The sequence below is a fragment of the Mustela lutreola genome, chromosome 11 (genome assembly GCF_030435805.1).
Source record: "Mustela lutreola isolate mMusLut2 chromosome 11, mMusLut2.pri, whole genome shotgun sequence".
Classification (NCBI taxonomy): domain Eukaryota; kingdom Metazoa; phylum Chordata; class Mammalia; order Carnivora; family Mustelidae; genus Mustela; species Mustela lutreola.
In genome coordinates, this window is record NC_081300.1 from 43,184,656 (window position 1) to 43,202,102 (window position 17,447).

General features: G+C 36.9%; 1 long non-coding RNA gene across 1 annotated transcript; it reads right to left on the reverse strand.

Annotated features, from left to right (window-relative positions):
- Positions 1-4,015: 4,015 nt before the first annotated feature.
- Positions 4,016-16,726, reverse strand: LOC131811135 (uncharacterized). Its single transcript, XR_009345819.1, has 3 exons — positions 14,449-16,726; positions 11,641-11,766; positions 4,016-4,675 (listed from the first exon to the last, which is right to left on the reverse strand). It is a non-coding gene; the product is annotated as an uncharacterized LOC131811135 (long non-coding RNA).
- Between the last annotated feature and the right edge of the window lie 721 nt (positions 16,727-17,447).

Genomic DNA, 17,447 nt, shown 5'->3' on the forward strand with positions numbered 1-17,447 from the left:
TGCTAATGTGGCAATTCTGTGAGCTTCTAATTGGGAAATTAGCAAGCAATTCAGGCTTCAAAAATAAATCCATGCGAACCAACTAAAAGAGCAGTTTTGTTAAGTGAATGTAAGAACATTTCCTTTCACCCCAAATGTTTGGCATAGTGTAAAAAATCTGTTGATCAAAAGTCTCGTATTATTTTTAGATCAGGAAAGAATGCAGTTTGGGTAGAGTGTTTCCAAAAGAGAGAAGCCTGGCTAAAAAATTTGACCCCCAAACTTTCTCCTTTCCTATGATGCATATGTATAGCATGCAAAACAAGGGTAGAAATAACTAATCTGGTGATAAGTTTTCCATCTTTATCTTCTTAAAAGGCACATCAAATCTTTTTGATCGTACTAGAGTTAAAAAATTATTATTTTCTAGCTAAATGTAAGGATCATCAGTCCCTGTTTACTCTATAAAGGACAGGCTTATCATCATGCGGCCTTCTTTACTGCAAAGAGATTTTTATGAAAAAAGACTGCATGGGGAGATTCATATTATTCCCTAAAGACCCTTGACAGTTTTGCTATACTGATTTCTACCACTTTATGAAATGTATGTCCTCTGGGCAACTTAGCTATGCAGCAGAATTTCCCAGATGCCAGACTGCAGACTAGCACCCTTTGCGGCAAGTTTTTACTAATTCACAAAATGTTTATTTCTGGAAAGGGATTAAATTTTCATCACCTGATGCAAACTTGTGGCTCTCTGCTAGTGGCCTGAGAAGTCCTGGTGGTCAAGCAACTAGGTCAGAGTTCAGTCACCTAGGGCTCAGGTCCCTGCCCCTACTGGGTCCACTCCCTCCCTCCTCATCCTCCCCTCTTCTTCATCTCTCTTTCCTAAGATTTCCAGATGCCTCACTGAATATAGGTGGTCCAGGATCTGTGCTGTAAATTTATCCAGCCGTGATTAAGGCTTACTCTGAGCCAGGCACTGTCCAAGTCAGTAAAGTCTTATAGTAAATAAGAAACTAGCCCTGGCCCTGAAGAGTTTATGGTGAACTGGAGTTTATCCAACACTGACAGACAAGGGAGAGCTATCCCTCCATGGAGGGACCATACAACACTGAAGTTTGTAGCTCCACAAAGGTTTCAGTCATAACTTCCTGGAGTGAGTGACCTTGAACTAGTCTTAAAAGATGAAGACAACTTGGTCACTTAATGAAAAGCAGGAGAGGGGCACCTGGGTGGCTTAGTCTCAAGGTCCTAGATCAGAAAACCCTGTGTCAGTCTCCCCAGTCAGCGGGGAGTCTGCTCAAGGATTCTTTCCCTCTCGTTTTGTCCCTTCCCCCAACTCATGTGCACACTCTCTCTTTCTCTCTCTCTCAAATAAATCTTAAAAAAAAAAAAAAAAAAAAAAAGTGGGAAGGGCTTTCGGGCCTAGATTATAGTATAAATGAAGGTCTCAAACATTGAATCTTTAGTTCCCAATATGATTGTATTTGGAGATAGGACTTACAGGAGATAATTAAGGGTAGGATCCACATACAATGGGATTTTGGCCTTATAAAACAAAGATTTCTCTCTTTCTCTGTCTCTGTCTGTCTGTCTCTCGTCAAGCACACTCACTGAGGAAAGGACATGTGAGCACACAGCAAGAAGACCACACTGGACCCAGTCATGCTGGCATCCTGATCTCTTCCAGGCCCTACAACTGTGAGGAGATAAATTTCTGTTCTATTGCCACCCAGTCTATGGTGTTTTGTTAGGGCAATGGGAGCAGACTAAGACAAGTGCTCTCATGCCCTTGGATTATTTTTAAAAGTATATATAGTAGATTGTGAAGTTTGAGGCCAAGAATAGGTGAAATGATACTGGAAATGTAGGAAGTTAGAGAATGGAGAAAAGAAGGGAAGAAAGAGTAGAAGCAGACACCACTCCCCATAGAAGCTTTGGAGAAGGGGAAAGGAGCCATTCCTACCGCTCTTAGAAGCACTTAATGAATTTCAGCCTCCCCAGCAACACTTAACCCTTTATCATCCTGCCTAGGACTTGCAGAAGGGTCAACTTCATTCCCTTGAGCGGACTTCCCAGACCCACTGGAATTCCGATTCACTCTCTCCTTGGTTCCGTAGCACAAAGAAACTGGAGAATTGAATATTTCTCTTGACCTTCAACATAGGACCATAATGCTCCAACAACTATTGCAAAATAAGACTGTGGAGAATAAAGCTAATACTGAAAATTCAAAACAACTGACATTATTAGGATAATAAAAATGCAAGAGATTAAAAACTCTAATGTAAAAGAGGACATGTATAGATATGGTAATTACTAAGTTTAAGTAACTATATGAAGTATGGAACAGAGAAAGAAATAGATAAAAGAAGCCTAAATAATAAACAAGAGCCTCTTTGTTACTATTTTGATTCATTAAAAGCAGTTATGGATATATCTTAATAATGATGAAATAACCATTAACCGAATTAAACATGGGAAGTCTGCTTTCTAAAACCACTGAGAAGATAAAACTAAGCAAAACAGCTTGTAGAACAGAAGCCAAATAGTAATCAAACAAAAACCAGATGACAAAATTATCTAAGACCAAAAAAATAATGAATATAGTTTAAACTGCCCTATTAAATAGGCAAAATGGATCAGATTGAATAAAAAATAATCCAGTGAGTTTATACTTTTAGAAGGGAGATCTAAATAAATATACAAACAATTACAGCAGAGGTGGCAACTCACACAAATGGGACTAAAAGAGATTATTATAACAGTAAAAGAACAAAAAATACTGAGTACCTATAGCAGAATAGCTTAAAAAATATTTTTAAAAATTATTACAAGTATAAAAAATACTATTTTAAATACACAACTTTATCTTGTTAAACATCACAACATTCTAGATAAATAAGTAGGTAGACATAACAAATATCTCTCTGGTTTATATCACTGTCTATATTGAGCTGATGAAAACAACTATAAGCAAGTGGACAAGGTAAAAAATAATATATTTTTATCCTCTACCCCTGTTGGGAGATTATTGTCTATGAGTTTCTTGCATTTCTGCAAGATATTTCATGCTATCTTTCCAGGGATGCTTTTATAAAGGGATACCTTGGTGACTCAGTCGGTTGGGCATCTGCTTTCGGCTCATGTCATGGTCCTGGGGTCCTGGGATCAAGCTCTGGGTTGGATTCCCTGCTCAGCAAGGAAAATGCTTCTACTTCTCCTTCTCCCTCTTCCCCTCCACCACTCATGCTTTCTTTCTTTCTCATTCTTTCTCTCTCTCTCACATAGAGTCTTAAAACAAAACAAAACAAAAGGATGCAATTTATAGAAAATAACCTTGGAAGAGAGAGATAATGTCTCCCTCTGGAGCAAAGAGTTGGTTTGCTTAGAGTCTTGGAGATGGAGACAGTGTTTCTCCAGAACAAAGGAGAGGCATGCTTACTGCCATTTATAAAATGATCAGGTTCCCTAAACTCGGGATTCTTCTGTAACCTGTTGTGTGTAAGGGTCACCTGTCCTCTTTACCTTGTCCTATGGAAGTCACAGCATGGCAAGCTAACATAAAAATGATGATACTCTCATTACCACTACTGCTGTAAGTGATAAAATCCTTTCTTTCTGACCCAGGAATTGCATGTCTTCTCCCAACATTCACAACCATGGAAGCTCACTTGTTAGCCATCAAGCGGGGCAAATTCTCAACCTTTCACAGTTCTTGACATTATTAGTAACTTTCTTTCATATGAAATATGCAAGAAGCATGTATTAAAACTGATACCAAACCAAAAGCATATCAGTAATTCAAAGAAATCAAAATCATGCACCATATTAAGTGACAACAGAATGAATTCTGTTACTGAATTCCCTGTTACTGAAATTCTTCTGTTACTGAAAACAAGGTTCAGCCTCTTTGAAATGAAAACATACTTCTCTAAAAAACTATTGAACCTAGGAAGAGATAAAAAGTAATAAAAATATTAAAACAAAAGTGAATTCATATGTGTTAATATTTTCTAGGTGTTGTGAAGAATGCAAATAAACTAAATTTTAGAAAAAGAAAATAAGATCAATTTTAAAAAGGAAAAAACTAGATAATAAAATTAATTAAAAAGAAAAATATTGGAAAAATAGAATAACAGCAAATGTCTAATAACATAATTAGCAAATATTAAATAAAATTATGTAATAAACACAATATAACAGTATTTTAGAAATAAACAAAATACCATATTCTGGCAATGATATCAACATATGTCCAAATAAATATGACTTTTAAAAATCACAAATAAAATCTAGAATTTGATGTTGCATAAAAAATTCATCAGGTAGGTCTTATTTCAGGAATGTAAAAAGAATCAATGTTGCATATTTTATTATTATAATACATTGAAGCACTATGTTAATTAAGAAAAACAACCATAATTTTTGAGTAAAACATTGAAAATATTCAATAGTCACAATTTTTGAAAACATTAATGGCATAGAATATGTCATCAATATTAAAAAGTAGTCACTGTGATGTGGTGCCTGGGTGGCTCAGTAGGTTAAAGCCTCTGCCTTTGGCTCAGGTCATGATCTCAAGTCCTGGGAGGGAGCCCAGCATCTGGCTCTCTGCTTAGCAGGGAGCCTGCTCCCCCCCTCCCCCACTTCCTACTTGTGGTCTCGGGTTGTCAAATAAATAAATAAAATCCTAAAAAAAAAAAAAAAAGAGTAGTCACTGTGATATAGTTCATGGTTAAACCCATGGAAGACTGTCATTAAATATGGACACAAACAATAATGATGTCCTTTTTAGGAGACTATTTGTTCAGTTCTGGAAGACATGACACAAAGGTAAGAGCTATCAATACAAGACATACAGAACAGTGATTTGTTTAAAGAAACTGCAAAATTATATCATATGAAAAATGTATAGAATTATTTATCATAAAAGGAATTACAAAAACAACAGCAGATCTATATGTAAGTAATAACAAATGTGGAAATAAAATTGTGTAAAGGAATTTCATTTATTACTGTAACTAAAATATAACATCCCAAGGATCAATTTTAATAAAACATGTTTAACATATGAATAATATTACAACTATTTTTGAGAGATATAAAAGATATATGGAAAACTAAATATTTTACAATTATTAACAAATTAATTGATAGTTTAATGCTGTCCAAACAAAGATCAAATGTGATTTGTGGTAATTTAACAAAAAACATACTAAACTTCTCCCAGAAGAATAATCAGGTAAGAATAAAAAATAATTTTTAAAAAAAATGATTAGAAGAAGAGATAAATCTTTCCATACAGAAAGCATATGATAAAGCTGTGATAATTAAAGTAACACAGAATTGATGCAAATACAGAAAGACTCTGCTCAGTGGACAAAAAAAGATATCCCAAATCAGTCTGTGAGTCTCCTGGGGACATTAGGCTGGTAGGTAACTTTGGTGCTGGAAATGGAAGTGACTTTCAATCTCCCTTTCTCACTTTTTATCACTAATAATTTGCAACAGACATGTAGTGTGTGCCAATTAAACCTTTCTTAATCAGAGCCACCAAGTTTTGGGCAGTGTTTGTAGGCCGGCATAATGTTGCCTATCCAAACCAAGAGTCATACTCCAAGATACATTTTTTTCAAGGAGAGTTTATTATTATTATTTTTAAATATTTTATTTATTTATTTGACAGAGAGAGAGAGAGATCACAAGTAGGCAGAGAGGCAGGCAGAGAGAGAGGAGGAAGCAGGCTCTCCACTGAGCAGAGAGCCCGATGTGGGGCTCGATCCCAGGACCCTGGGATCATGACCCAAGCTGAAGGCAGAGGCTTTAACCCACTATTCCACCCAGGCGCCCCAAGGAGAATTTATTATTGATTCATAATATAAGCATAGCTTTGAAATATCTTTGAAATACATATCTTAGGAGCAAGGGCCTTCAGTGTCTTATGGAACTAGGGTGCAAAATTTTATTTTGCCAGTAGGTGTCGCGATCTATACTATGCAGTGTAGGTTTAAAAAACACCACCACCACCGCAACGCGGTATGACTCTAGAGTTGGCTGCCAAAGATAAGAAAGTAAAATGAGTGTTCCTATTCATCTGGAATTAATTACAGGTAACAAAATTGTTTAACTGGCTCTCCATTTTATCAGTTGTACAATTTTTAAATTTTGTGTATTGGTTTTCCTTAATATAGAAATTTTTAAAAATGTTTCAGTATAAATGTTTGATTGTCACACTGAACTTGATAACTGATGTGAGATTATTGAAGCCATGGTTAAGTCATTTGAGTAATTCATGCACACTATTCGAAAGCTTTTATACTCGTACAGACAACTATTAACAATAACTTCTATTACAAATAACCAGCTGAAATCCTTTTCTCTCTCCTCTAAACCATGTCTCAGAGGCAAAGAAAACCTTCCAAGGATTCCTGGTGGCCTGGCTTGCCCTTTGGTCTTCTTTGTTCCATACATGTTCGTATCTTTGCTAAACACTTGTCAAGGAGCCAGTCAGTGTGGATTTGACAGAGCAAATAAAAAGCAATGATGGTGGAAATTGAGTAGATAGTTAACAGTCCAGGGTAGGAAGATGTTAGGGTTTGAAGCTGACAGCCAAGAAAGAATTCTTGAGACATCTTTGGTGCAAAAAGTTGGTTTTATTTAAAAAGCACAGGGACAGGACTCTTGGGCAGAAAGAGCTACACTGGGGTCATGAGGAGTGGCCCATTATATACTTTCAAGTGGGGAGAGCGTTTGGGGTAGCAAAAGGCTCTAAGGAATTTTATTTTTTATTTTATTTTATTTTTTTTTAAAGATTTTATTCATTTATTTGGCAGAGAGAGAAATCACAAGTAGGCGGAGAGTCAGGCAGAGAGAGAGAGAGAGAAGCAGGCTCCCGCTGAGCAAAGAGCCCAATGCGGGGCTCGATCCCAGGACACTGAGATCATGACCCGAGCCGAAGGCAGCGGCTTAATCCACTGAGCCACCCAGGCGCCCCTCTAAGGAATTTTAGAAGCAAGGTTTCCAGGACCTTCAGGGGGCTAGCTGTTGTTGGGAAAAGGTCATTTGCCACCATCTAATAACACCTTAGTCATGAGACCCTTCAGACATATATCTGGTGGGCCATATGCTTGAGGGTGGGTGATTGCCAACATGTATCCTTTAAAGATAAGGACATTTATAAAGGAATTTGTATATGTTAAAGTAGACTTACAGAATGGGGGTGGGTGGGTGGCTAGGATTGCCTTTTGCCCTTAGCAAAGTGTCAACATCAAGGCCATTGAGTCCCTAGAGGAATGTCACTCTGCCTATTTCAAGGACTTGTCAGTGGGCTGTAGGCAGTAAGGAAGTTTAATAGTTTTTCCTGCCTTTGTTTCCCACATCAGTGTCCATAACAAATAGCTGTGAAACGGCTTTATGAAAGTAGACTATACCCTGGAGGCATATTCAGTATATACAAACATACCCTTCTATTGTACGAAATTAGATACCGCCCTTGGGAAAACTTCCTGAAGACCACTGCTCTACACCAATTATCATCAACTTGATCTGTCTGAAGGCAGAGTAGCTGGGAAGTTGTTCCTTCTCAAATACATGTTTTTCTTTTAACCTGATGTGTTTGTCTAAGGGCCACTTGGTGTTCTGTGGTGATAGATGCCATAGAAACATTTGTTTCTTGGCCTAATTGGATGACTTCGGTTTCCAGAGCTGTCTGCCTGACAATGTTTACAAGCAGGAAGTTCAAGCGAAATGAAATTTCTAAAATTAAAGATAAATTCTACAAAACATAAAAACTAGACAATAAGCAGCCTTAAAGTTTTCAAAAGTTTGTTCAAAACATGAGCACCTCCTAATGGCTGGTTCAAAGAGCAGGGCCACATCACACCACATAGGTTCTAGGATTAGACATTTTAGCAAAGCATAGGAAAAGTCAACAGTGTGAACAACTGTATCTTTTTGCTCTTTCCTCCCAACCAACTCCCTTCTTATGGTTTTTTTTATTCACTTGCTTGTTTTTAAGATATCACAAGTTGACTCAGAGATATACAGATTTTTAAAAATAGCACCAATCACACAGAGCTAAGAAATAGTATTTGCTCTAAATTTGGCTCAAAGAAGGACAAAGGTAGAGAAATGTTTAGGGAAGAAAACTGTGGTCAAAACCAAATATTTTTAAATGGAATAAAAAATGGGAAACTGGTAACTAAAGATGTAAAACATTTATTTTTATGTTTGAAATAATGCATAAAGGTTCTAAGAATTTGATTTCTGGAGAAAACTATTAAATATTAATTGTGCACCATTTTGGAGGACCATGAGTTTTTTTAGTGTTCATGAAGATTTTTAAAAAATTTTATTTGGGTTTAGTTTATCTTTTTTTTTTTTTTTTTAACTAGGCTCCACACACAACATGAAACCTAACATGGGGCTGGAACTCATGACCCTGAGATCAAGACATGAACTGAGATCAAGAGTTGGATGTTCAACTGACTAAGCCATCCAGACACCCCTTAGTGAAGATTTTTTAAGGGCAGGGTTTTGTATTTTTTTTTTTTAACGTTAACTTTAGAAAACTATAAGTGACAATTTTTTTTTTTACTTTAATTTTGGTAATAATCTGATTTTGCCATATTGATTATAGGAGATGCTGTCAACAATTTAAACTTTAGGATTTATAGAGGAATGCAAAATGACTTCTTAACGGTATGCAACATGCAAGCAGCTAGGTCGATTTTTGTGATTCTTAAAAATAAACAAACCAAAAACAAGGAGAAAAAAAAAATGTACTACAAAGGAAAGATTTTTAGCCAGTGTCTTGGGCTATCTTTTTCTAGGTTCTGCTAAACAAACTGAAGAATTTCCTGCTTATTCAGATCCAAGCAGGCTGCTTTCCTTTAGGCGGGTTCTTTTTTATAAAGATTTTATTTATTTTATTTGACAGATAGAGATCACAAGTAGGCAGAGAGGCAGGCAGAGAGAGAGAGAGAGGAGGAAGCAGGCTCCCTGCCCAGCAGAGAGCCTGATGTGGGGCTCGATCCCAGGACTCTGGGATCATTACCCAAGCTGAAGGCAGAGGCTTTAACTCACTGAGCTACCCAGGCGCCCCTTTTTAGGTGAGTTCTATCTCAATTTATCATCTATTCACTGCTGACTTTTGCCGGGCACATGGAGTTTGAAACTCTCACTGAAGCCTCAAGAGTCTATGTTCCTACTCACCGTGGTTCTCCCTGCCCACCAGCCTGTCACCTCCCCCTTGTTTCTTTTCCTTCAAATTCTAGAGTCTGTGCAGAGATGCTCTCAAGTCTGCCAGTCTTCTGTAGAGCTAAGAGTAAAAGAAAAAGGCTTGCAGTATTAGTCTTGTGTTTCGCTCTATTCGCAGATAAATGATCCAATTTGGACACAATCGTTTTAAAAGTCCCTGGCCCCTTTTTAAAGGGAAATTATTTTCTTAATAATCTAAAATAAGCTTTTTCCTCTCCTGTGTTGCTATTAAGAAATAGTAAGCTACTCAATTTTACTATAAGATACACTGGATATTCTTAACGGAAGAGATAAATTTTTGAGAAATTCTTGGGAACTATAACTTCTGGTGCAATGGTGAATAGTTTCTACACATCTGTTAAATGTATCCCTTTTAACTCCAAGCTTGAAATTATCCTGTGTATAAAATCTTTGTTAATCCCTATGAGGTGAAGTGATGGCACATTGTTGAATAACAAGATGATAAAATCCAACCTCATAAGACTAAAAATGAATGAGAGAACGTTTATACTAAGTTTAAGGGAAGAGGAATTAAATATTCAATCAGTGATTCTCAATAGCAGGAATGTTAGTAGGGAAAGTGTGAGTTTTCCCACTAGGAATTTGTCACAATATTTGGGGCAAGGTATAGTAAGGGCACCTATTGACTCACATATATTTATAGGGGTCTTCTTTCATTCCAATGAAAGATGTTTTTTCTAGGATTTTTTAGTACATATAGTGTGGCAAGCATCAAAAAAAAAGGTTAAAGATAATTATACTAGATACTTTAGTTATCAAAGTATTTCTTTCTCAACTACTCCAAATTTGAGGTTTGGATTACCAATATTGTAAATATATATTTCATTACTGTCTATTAGAAATATAAATCTATCCATATATATAGATAAGTACTTTGTTCTGGATTGTTTTAGCTAGCGCATATACAAGTGAACACACAGGGGTCAATACAGCTTCAACATGATGTGATACAAACTTGGAATTGGTTTTCCATAACTATTATTTATATTATGTTGAAGATAGAGGATTTTGAATTTTTTTTTTTTTTTAAGCTGAAAACCACAGGTGTTAAAACAATGAATTGGGACTAGGTAATATATGAAGGTGACACTATTTCCCACAGAACATGACAAATGACAGGGGGTGTCTTTCATGAACTTCAGGAAAGGTTGGGTCACAGTGGGAGTCCTAAGCTGCTTCCAGAGATTCAGGTCTCAGTGGAGACTGATGAGTATGTATCTCATCTTTAGATGACCAACTCCGGCAGGGAAAAATGTATCAGCAATCACCTAACCTCCGATAATCATTGAGGGCTCCATCTTTACTTTGTCAAGGAGTTAAGCCACAGATTCAATCTAGACAGAGAAAAGTAAGGTCAAGCCACCAGCAGAGTGCAGTGTGGCTTGAGTCCATCTCAGCTGGGGAGTTTATATACTTCTGCCTTGAGGTACAAGAGGTGGAGTAACAACCCCTATTTTATCCAAGTTGAAAGGACAGCGGTTAGAAGAAGTTCTGAGAAGTAGTTGTTGACGTCTTAGAGATGGTCTCTGAACTCTTCCCCCAAGCAAAGCTGAGGCAGAGTAGGATGTCTTATGGAAAACTGGAAGGATCTTGTTAAATTCTGTGTACTAAACATACCCCCTTGCCCAAGAAAGCCTCTGACAAGAAAAACAGAGACAAAAACAAATACTGCAAGAAATGCAACAGAGGGTAAACTAGGATGATTCAGGGAATCTGAAGAAGAAAACTTTTAAAACAATATGTTAAGAGATAAGAGAAGCTTTTCCATTTATGAAACAAGAGCACGTTTCTATTAAAAAAAAAAAAAAAAAAAAAAAAAAAAAAAAAAACTATCACAGAACAACCAAAAACTCTTGGAAGTCAAAAATATGACCAAATTCTCAACAGAAAGCCTGGAAGAAAAAGCTGAAGAAATCTCCCAGAAAACATATTTTAAAGAGAGAGAATGTAGGGGGGCAGGGAACATAGAAAAAAATGAAAAAGATAAGAAAATTAAAGATCAATCTGTGAGGTTCTATATCCAGAAAATAAGAAAAAGAAGCCAACCTACATCTTCTTCAGTTAAAGCTTAAACTATCCCATTAACATATGGATAGAGTTTATTTTCAATTTTAAAAAAGTCTATAATTACAAAAAGCCATTTTATATTATTTCCAACCTTACACAAATAACTTAAGAGGTGGAATTTTTGAAGTATAATAGATTTTTAATATTTGTTAAAGTAACATTTGAGAATTGGGAATAGCAGCGCATATCCCCACCAGCAAACATCGCAGAGTGAAACTTTCTTACTGTTCATGATGACTTGTCCTTATCAAGAGCTGTGCAAATTCTGGGAAAGGACAGACTGAACTGTCCTGGATGACTGTTACTTACCAGTTGACTTGCTGTGTGACCCTTCTGGATGCTAAAAGGAAAAGGCTGTCCCATGCTCTTGTCCAAATTCCCTGTTGTTGTTGTTTGTTTGTTTGTTTGTCTGTTTTGCATGACTCACTTCTAAAACTGAAAGAAAAAAAATATATTGAGCAATTACTAAGATTATGACCTTGCCCCAGTCCTGTGGGTTAACCATAGTCAACATTTTGTCCACGTCATGAGCCCCTCCTCTCATTACAGAACACAAACCTCAGGTTTGTTTTAGTTCTTTTCCTTCTTCTGATGTCCAGCTGTGCCCATTTGTTCCTGCCAGCTGTTCATCGCTTCCCTCATAGCCCTGAGGACCAGAATCCTCAAAGAACTCTTCCCTCAACTGAAGACATCCCAGGTGCTAGGAGGCCTCCAAGGGTTTGAAGTTTCGTATAGCTTGGATAAGGTAGTTTGGGAATGCAAATACATGCCTATTATGGTCTGTCTAACAACTTTAGAAGTGAGAGCATTCCCATCTCCTGCAAACATATTTTTGAAAGAGCTTCTCAAGGATGATTCAAAATAATAGACCTCCCAGAAAGAAAATGCTTATTTATGATAATCACTCAGGTCTTTTGAGCTATGGAAAAAATGAATCACAGTGACATACATTAAAATTGCTGTAATAACTGGGACTGTTGTTGATTATTTTACGTTCACTCTTTAAAAGGAAAACTTGGACAAGTATCTTCCCAGATTGTATTGCAATGTAAGAAGTCATCTATGAGTGATTATGGTGTGTTTAACTGAATATAATTTTCTTATGTATCTATGGAAGAGCATGTGTTGCCTTTGGAATGGAAGGATAAATATGTTATGTTTTAAATCTGTGGATAAGTGGGGGGGGGTTAATAAGCACAAGGCAGCTTGTTGGTTATGCCACATCATTAAAATGTGACTTAATTTTAGGTACCTAATAATCATTCCTTTTATGAGAGATGAATCCACAGCGTTAAAGAACACCTTGTATTTATCTACAACTTTTCTCTAAAGAACTAAATAGGCTTTACTGACATTATTTTGTTAGACTACTCAGCATTTTGTGAGGAAAGTGGAATTATTTAGGATCTACAGGTAAGAAAACATGCATGCAGAGAAATTAAGCAGCGTGTTTAAGATTATTCAGCCAGTCAAAGATCTAGAAGAAGAACAGTGGTGTCCTGCGTCCCGGGAATACTTTATCAACTGCCTACAATTTCACTGGAGGAAAGGGCACAGAGTCAGTAGAAGCTCAGATACTAAATATGTTTTAGTATCCTCTAAACACTGACAGTTGTATTTCAGAACCTTCCGGAAGGCAGATCTTTGCTTTTAAAAGAACACAAGGGCAAAAGTTTGGCACAGCTAATGTTACCAAAGTCTTCAACATGATTTGTTTTACTTTCTGAAGATACGTTTATCTTGAGAAATAGGCCTTCTGATTCTTAAGTAATCCAAAGAGCTGCTGTTATCCCATAAACATCCATGCTTTCCATATATGATAGATTTCTTGATCATGCAAATTATATTTTCTTAAATACAACTGATGCTCAAGCAGGACTCTGAAATCAGCTATGAAATCTTGACTCTGGGAACACATAGAAAGTGGTTTGAGAAATGACAGAAGTCAGGTTTACTGGAGAAAGATTCTAAGCAAAGTAAGTCTTAGTCCTGATCTTGCTATTATCAGTTTATGAGATAATGCCAAAATGAATTTGTTTTCTTATGTAAAATCAATACATTAATATTGAAGATCATTTCCTACTAATACTTCATATACTCAGATGTTTTTATGCAGCTTGTAACACCACCAAATATTTATTATTTTTGTCAGTCTGTAGAATATTTATTCAGCCATTACTGCTTATGATAGAGATTTTGTGTCCCTCTGTAAAATTCGTGACTCCCAAATAAAACTCTGATTCAAAGCCTTATTTGTTTTAATTTCAGATAATACTGGAGGAGGTGAGAGGAGCATTCACTGAGATTCCTCAGCAACTCTACTCCAAATCCTCAGTGGAAGTAAGAATATTTAATACACATATAGATAAAATGCCAAGTCTCTACCGTGTTCCACTCTGCTCATATCAAGCTTTCTTAAGAAATACCGATCTATTATTCACATTTTAGAGATAATGAAAAGGAGCCTTAGAAATGTTGAGAAACCCACCCAAGTTCATAGTTAGGTCCACCTGAATTCAAATCCATACTCTGTTTATTATACCCTTCTAGCTTCCAGAAAGGGATTGTTTGGCGGGGGGCAAAGGGAGGGGTGTTTCTTGTAATATAAAGGCTGCTTGTAAATTACCTCCCTGGTCATGGAAATGCACAACTCCTTTATTCACTTACGTGACCATAAGTAGTCCAAGTTACTTACATGGTTATATTTTCCATGGAAACATTAAGTTGGATTTTCAAATACTTAAAAAAAACATACATACATACATATATACATACATTTTTTAAAAAGGAAAGACAGAAAGGAAGGTAAATAATATCTCCAAACAAGAGTAGATTTAACCCAAGTTTTTCTTCTAATATTGGAACAGATGATGACTTCTCTGGTTGAGTACCAAATGAAGGGCTGATTTGTACTCAGCAGCCAGATTGTATAAAAAATAGGAATCTTGATGGAGTGCCTGGGTGTTTCAGTCAGTTGAGAGTCCGACTCTTGATTTCAGCTCGGGTCATGATCTCAGGGTCCTGGGATAGAGAGCCACCCACCCCCATCCCCAGCCCCTCCACCCCCCGCATTGAGCTCCATGCTCAGGGTGGATCTTGCTTGAGATTTTCTCTCACCTTCTCCCTCTGTTCCTCGCCCCAGTCTCCCTATCTCTTGGTCTAAATAGATAAATAAATTCTGAAAAAAAGAGAGAAAATATATGAATTTTGAGACAACTAATTTTGAATCACACTAAATACAGTGAGATGACCACACTAAAAATGGCACATGGAAACAGAGACCTGTAGGGAGAAAAGCAGTTATGGGCCCTATGTTACTTATACTGCAGAGAACAAAATAGCTAAGAGAAATAGTGGAAAAATGCCCAGTCTTATTAAACTTTCTGTTTCTCCCTTCCTTCCTTCCTTTCCCTTTTTTTTTTTTTTGTTGTTATTGTTGTTAAACTTTCCTTTTATTCCATATCATTGATTTTTCTAAAGTTAAAAGGGACACTTTAATGTAAAGAGCCTAGATAGGACTGGGAGTAAGAAAGCCCGTGTCTCATCAGGATTCCCTGCTTGCCAGCGGGTAGCCTTGTGTACCTCTTTAAGCTTCAGTGCTCCTAGAAAATAAGGGGGTTGCACAGATCATCTTTAACTTTAATTTAGAACATTCCATCACTCTATAACCTGGGGTATAACCCAGGGAAGGTCAGCTTTAATACCCTTAAAGCTAACTGGGGAGAAACTTGCAGTGTGAGGACCACTTCCTAAGGAAGAAGGGACAATCCCAGCTTGCCATGGGGTTCGGAGAGAAGGAGGAAAAATCCAGAAATAGGGTAAAGACAAGTCTGGTGTCAGTCTGGAAGCCTGGGAGCTGTGTGGTGTGGGCGGGGAGAGGAGGTTGCAGGTGGGGGTGCGACAGATAGACTACTACTATTTGTCATTTGTTTTCAAAATGAGGACACTTTCATACAAATACTCGAATGATGTATTTGTAGGTTTAGCATCTCCTCTTTGAGAAAATGCACCAACACACACAAAAAATTGTTATGATTTTACTTTGAAATAAATGTTTAAAAATGAATCATCATGGTATCTATATACTTGTGAAAACCACCTATGTGTGCAGGACACATCGTTTACTCATGTGTCCACAATGCTTGGTGCACACACTTATTTGCAGACCTCTTTAGCAAATCAGCAGCAGCCCACGGGCCAGAAATCAAAAGGATTAGACTGATTTTTCAGTGTACAAGCCTAGCTTTAATTTTTATTTTTTTCTTGTCTTCTTCCCCTTTCCCTACCACCTGGCTGTTTCCCTGGGTCACTGCCAAACTCCCCTGCAGCCCTGGAGCTCTGCAGGCTGATGGAAAGTTAATCTTCTGACTGACAATGTTGTGATTCGAGGCTAAAAATCCAAGAGTTTGGTCACCATTTGCCCAGAGAAATGAATGGCCCCATTAGATTATTTTAACTATGATGCCAAAGTCAACACTGGGTCTAATTTTATTAACATCAAATAGATGCACAAAGTCTCCAATAACATGATTTTTGACTAGGCTATTCCTTCTTGCGATAAAAGGCTGATTAGCAAGATGTGGCTGACCACGTGGTCAAGTTAATCTCAGGCAAGTTTCCAAAGCAATTCACAACCATTGAAAAATGAGAGGCACACAAGTTGGACCAAATTAAAAAAAAGAAAAAAATGCAGCAAGTTCTTATCTGTATGATCAAAACCTATTGGAATCAGAGAATTAGTTAGCTAACAGGCATTCCAAAACAGATTTTGAAGTCATAATAAGAGTTTAATTTATAAGGGGCATGATGTTTAAAGCTTCTTGCAAATAATACTAACAAGCAATAGAGTTACTCATGCTGAAATCTCCTCTAACTTTAAATTAATCAGAATGGCAATAAACATCAATGGCTACTGCTGGGAGTGGGGAGGATATAAACTAAGGTCTCATGTCCAGGATCACAGCTTAATTCTGAAGATGGGATCTACAAACGCTACTTGGTAATAAGACAAACAATATCTCCATCTTCCTACTGAATGTTTTACTATTATGCATGGCTCCTGGAAAGTGGAATTTATCAATACCTTATTGCAAGAACTTTTAGGCAGATTAGCAATAGTGTGACAATAATATTTAACAAAGAAGAAAAAAAGAAAAAAACAAGCCAAGCCTTTTATCCCTAAATTTAATTAACATGACCTTCTGTATTCTTTTTGAGAAGAAAATCCAGGAATTATTTTTGAGATTCACTTTTAAAATGGCCTACAATATTATGTTTTAATTAAAATTGAATAAGCCTCCCTATGAATATTAAATTTTTAAAAGCCTAGCCAGCAATAGTACATTATTAAAAGCTGCATCACTCATGTCAAAGAAATTAGTTAACTGACAGTTAGTACTTCAGTTACCCAAAGTAGAATAATGTTCATTAACTGCAACGAATTTCCAAGACCTCCAGAGTGTGGAAACGCTTAAATAAGAACCGGTGTTTTCATTTACCTGTAAAACCTAAAAAAATAAAAATAAGTAAATAAATAATAAAAATAAATAAATTCTGGAAAAATGTATTATGTAGCCAAAATCAATTACTCCTCACCCCTCCCTCTATTCCACAAATGCTTGTGACCCAAACTTGTAAAGTCTCTCACTTTTTGTGAACCACTCCAAGTTCATGCCTTAAGCAAAGGAAGCAAATGTCCTCTACTGTGAACTATCAGTCATTTTCTCTTTTAGGTAATCCTATTTTCACAGCGAGTTCTGGCTTTTAGGTTGTTTACCCCCTCTCTTTTTCTTTCTTTTCTGTTTTTCTTTGTTGATTTTGTTGGAGGTGGTGTAGGTAAGAAGTCAAATTCCCTGAAACTGTGTGTTAAAAATTGTGAACAGTATGCTCACGAGTTAGAAATAGAAAACGGGAGACACGCACTCAAACTCTCAGAGGAAACAAAAGAAAAGGAAACAAGAAACACAAAACTTGGGCTGTTCCAGCACATTCGCAAAGGTGGGAGAAGTACGAGCACCAGAGAGAAACCGCGGCCTCCGCCCTCCCCGGCCCGCAGGTGGCTCAAGGCAAGCACCTCAGACAACAATGGCCAGGATGGGCTCTGCCGGCGTCGCCAG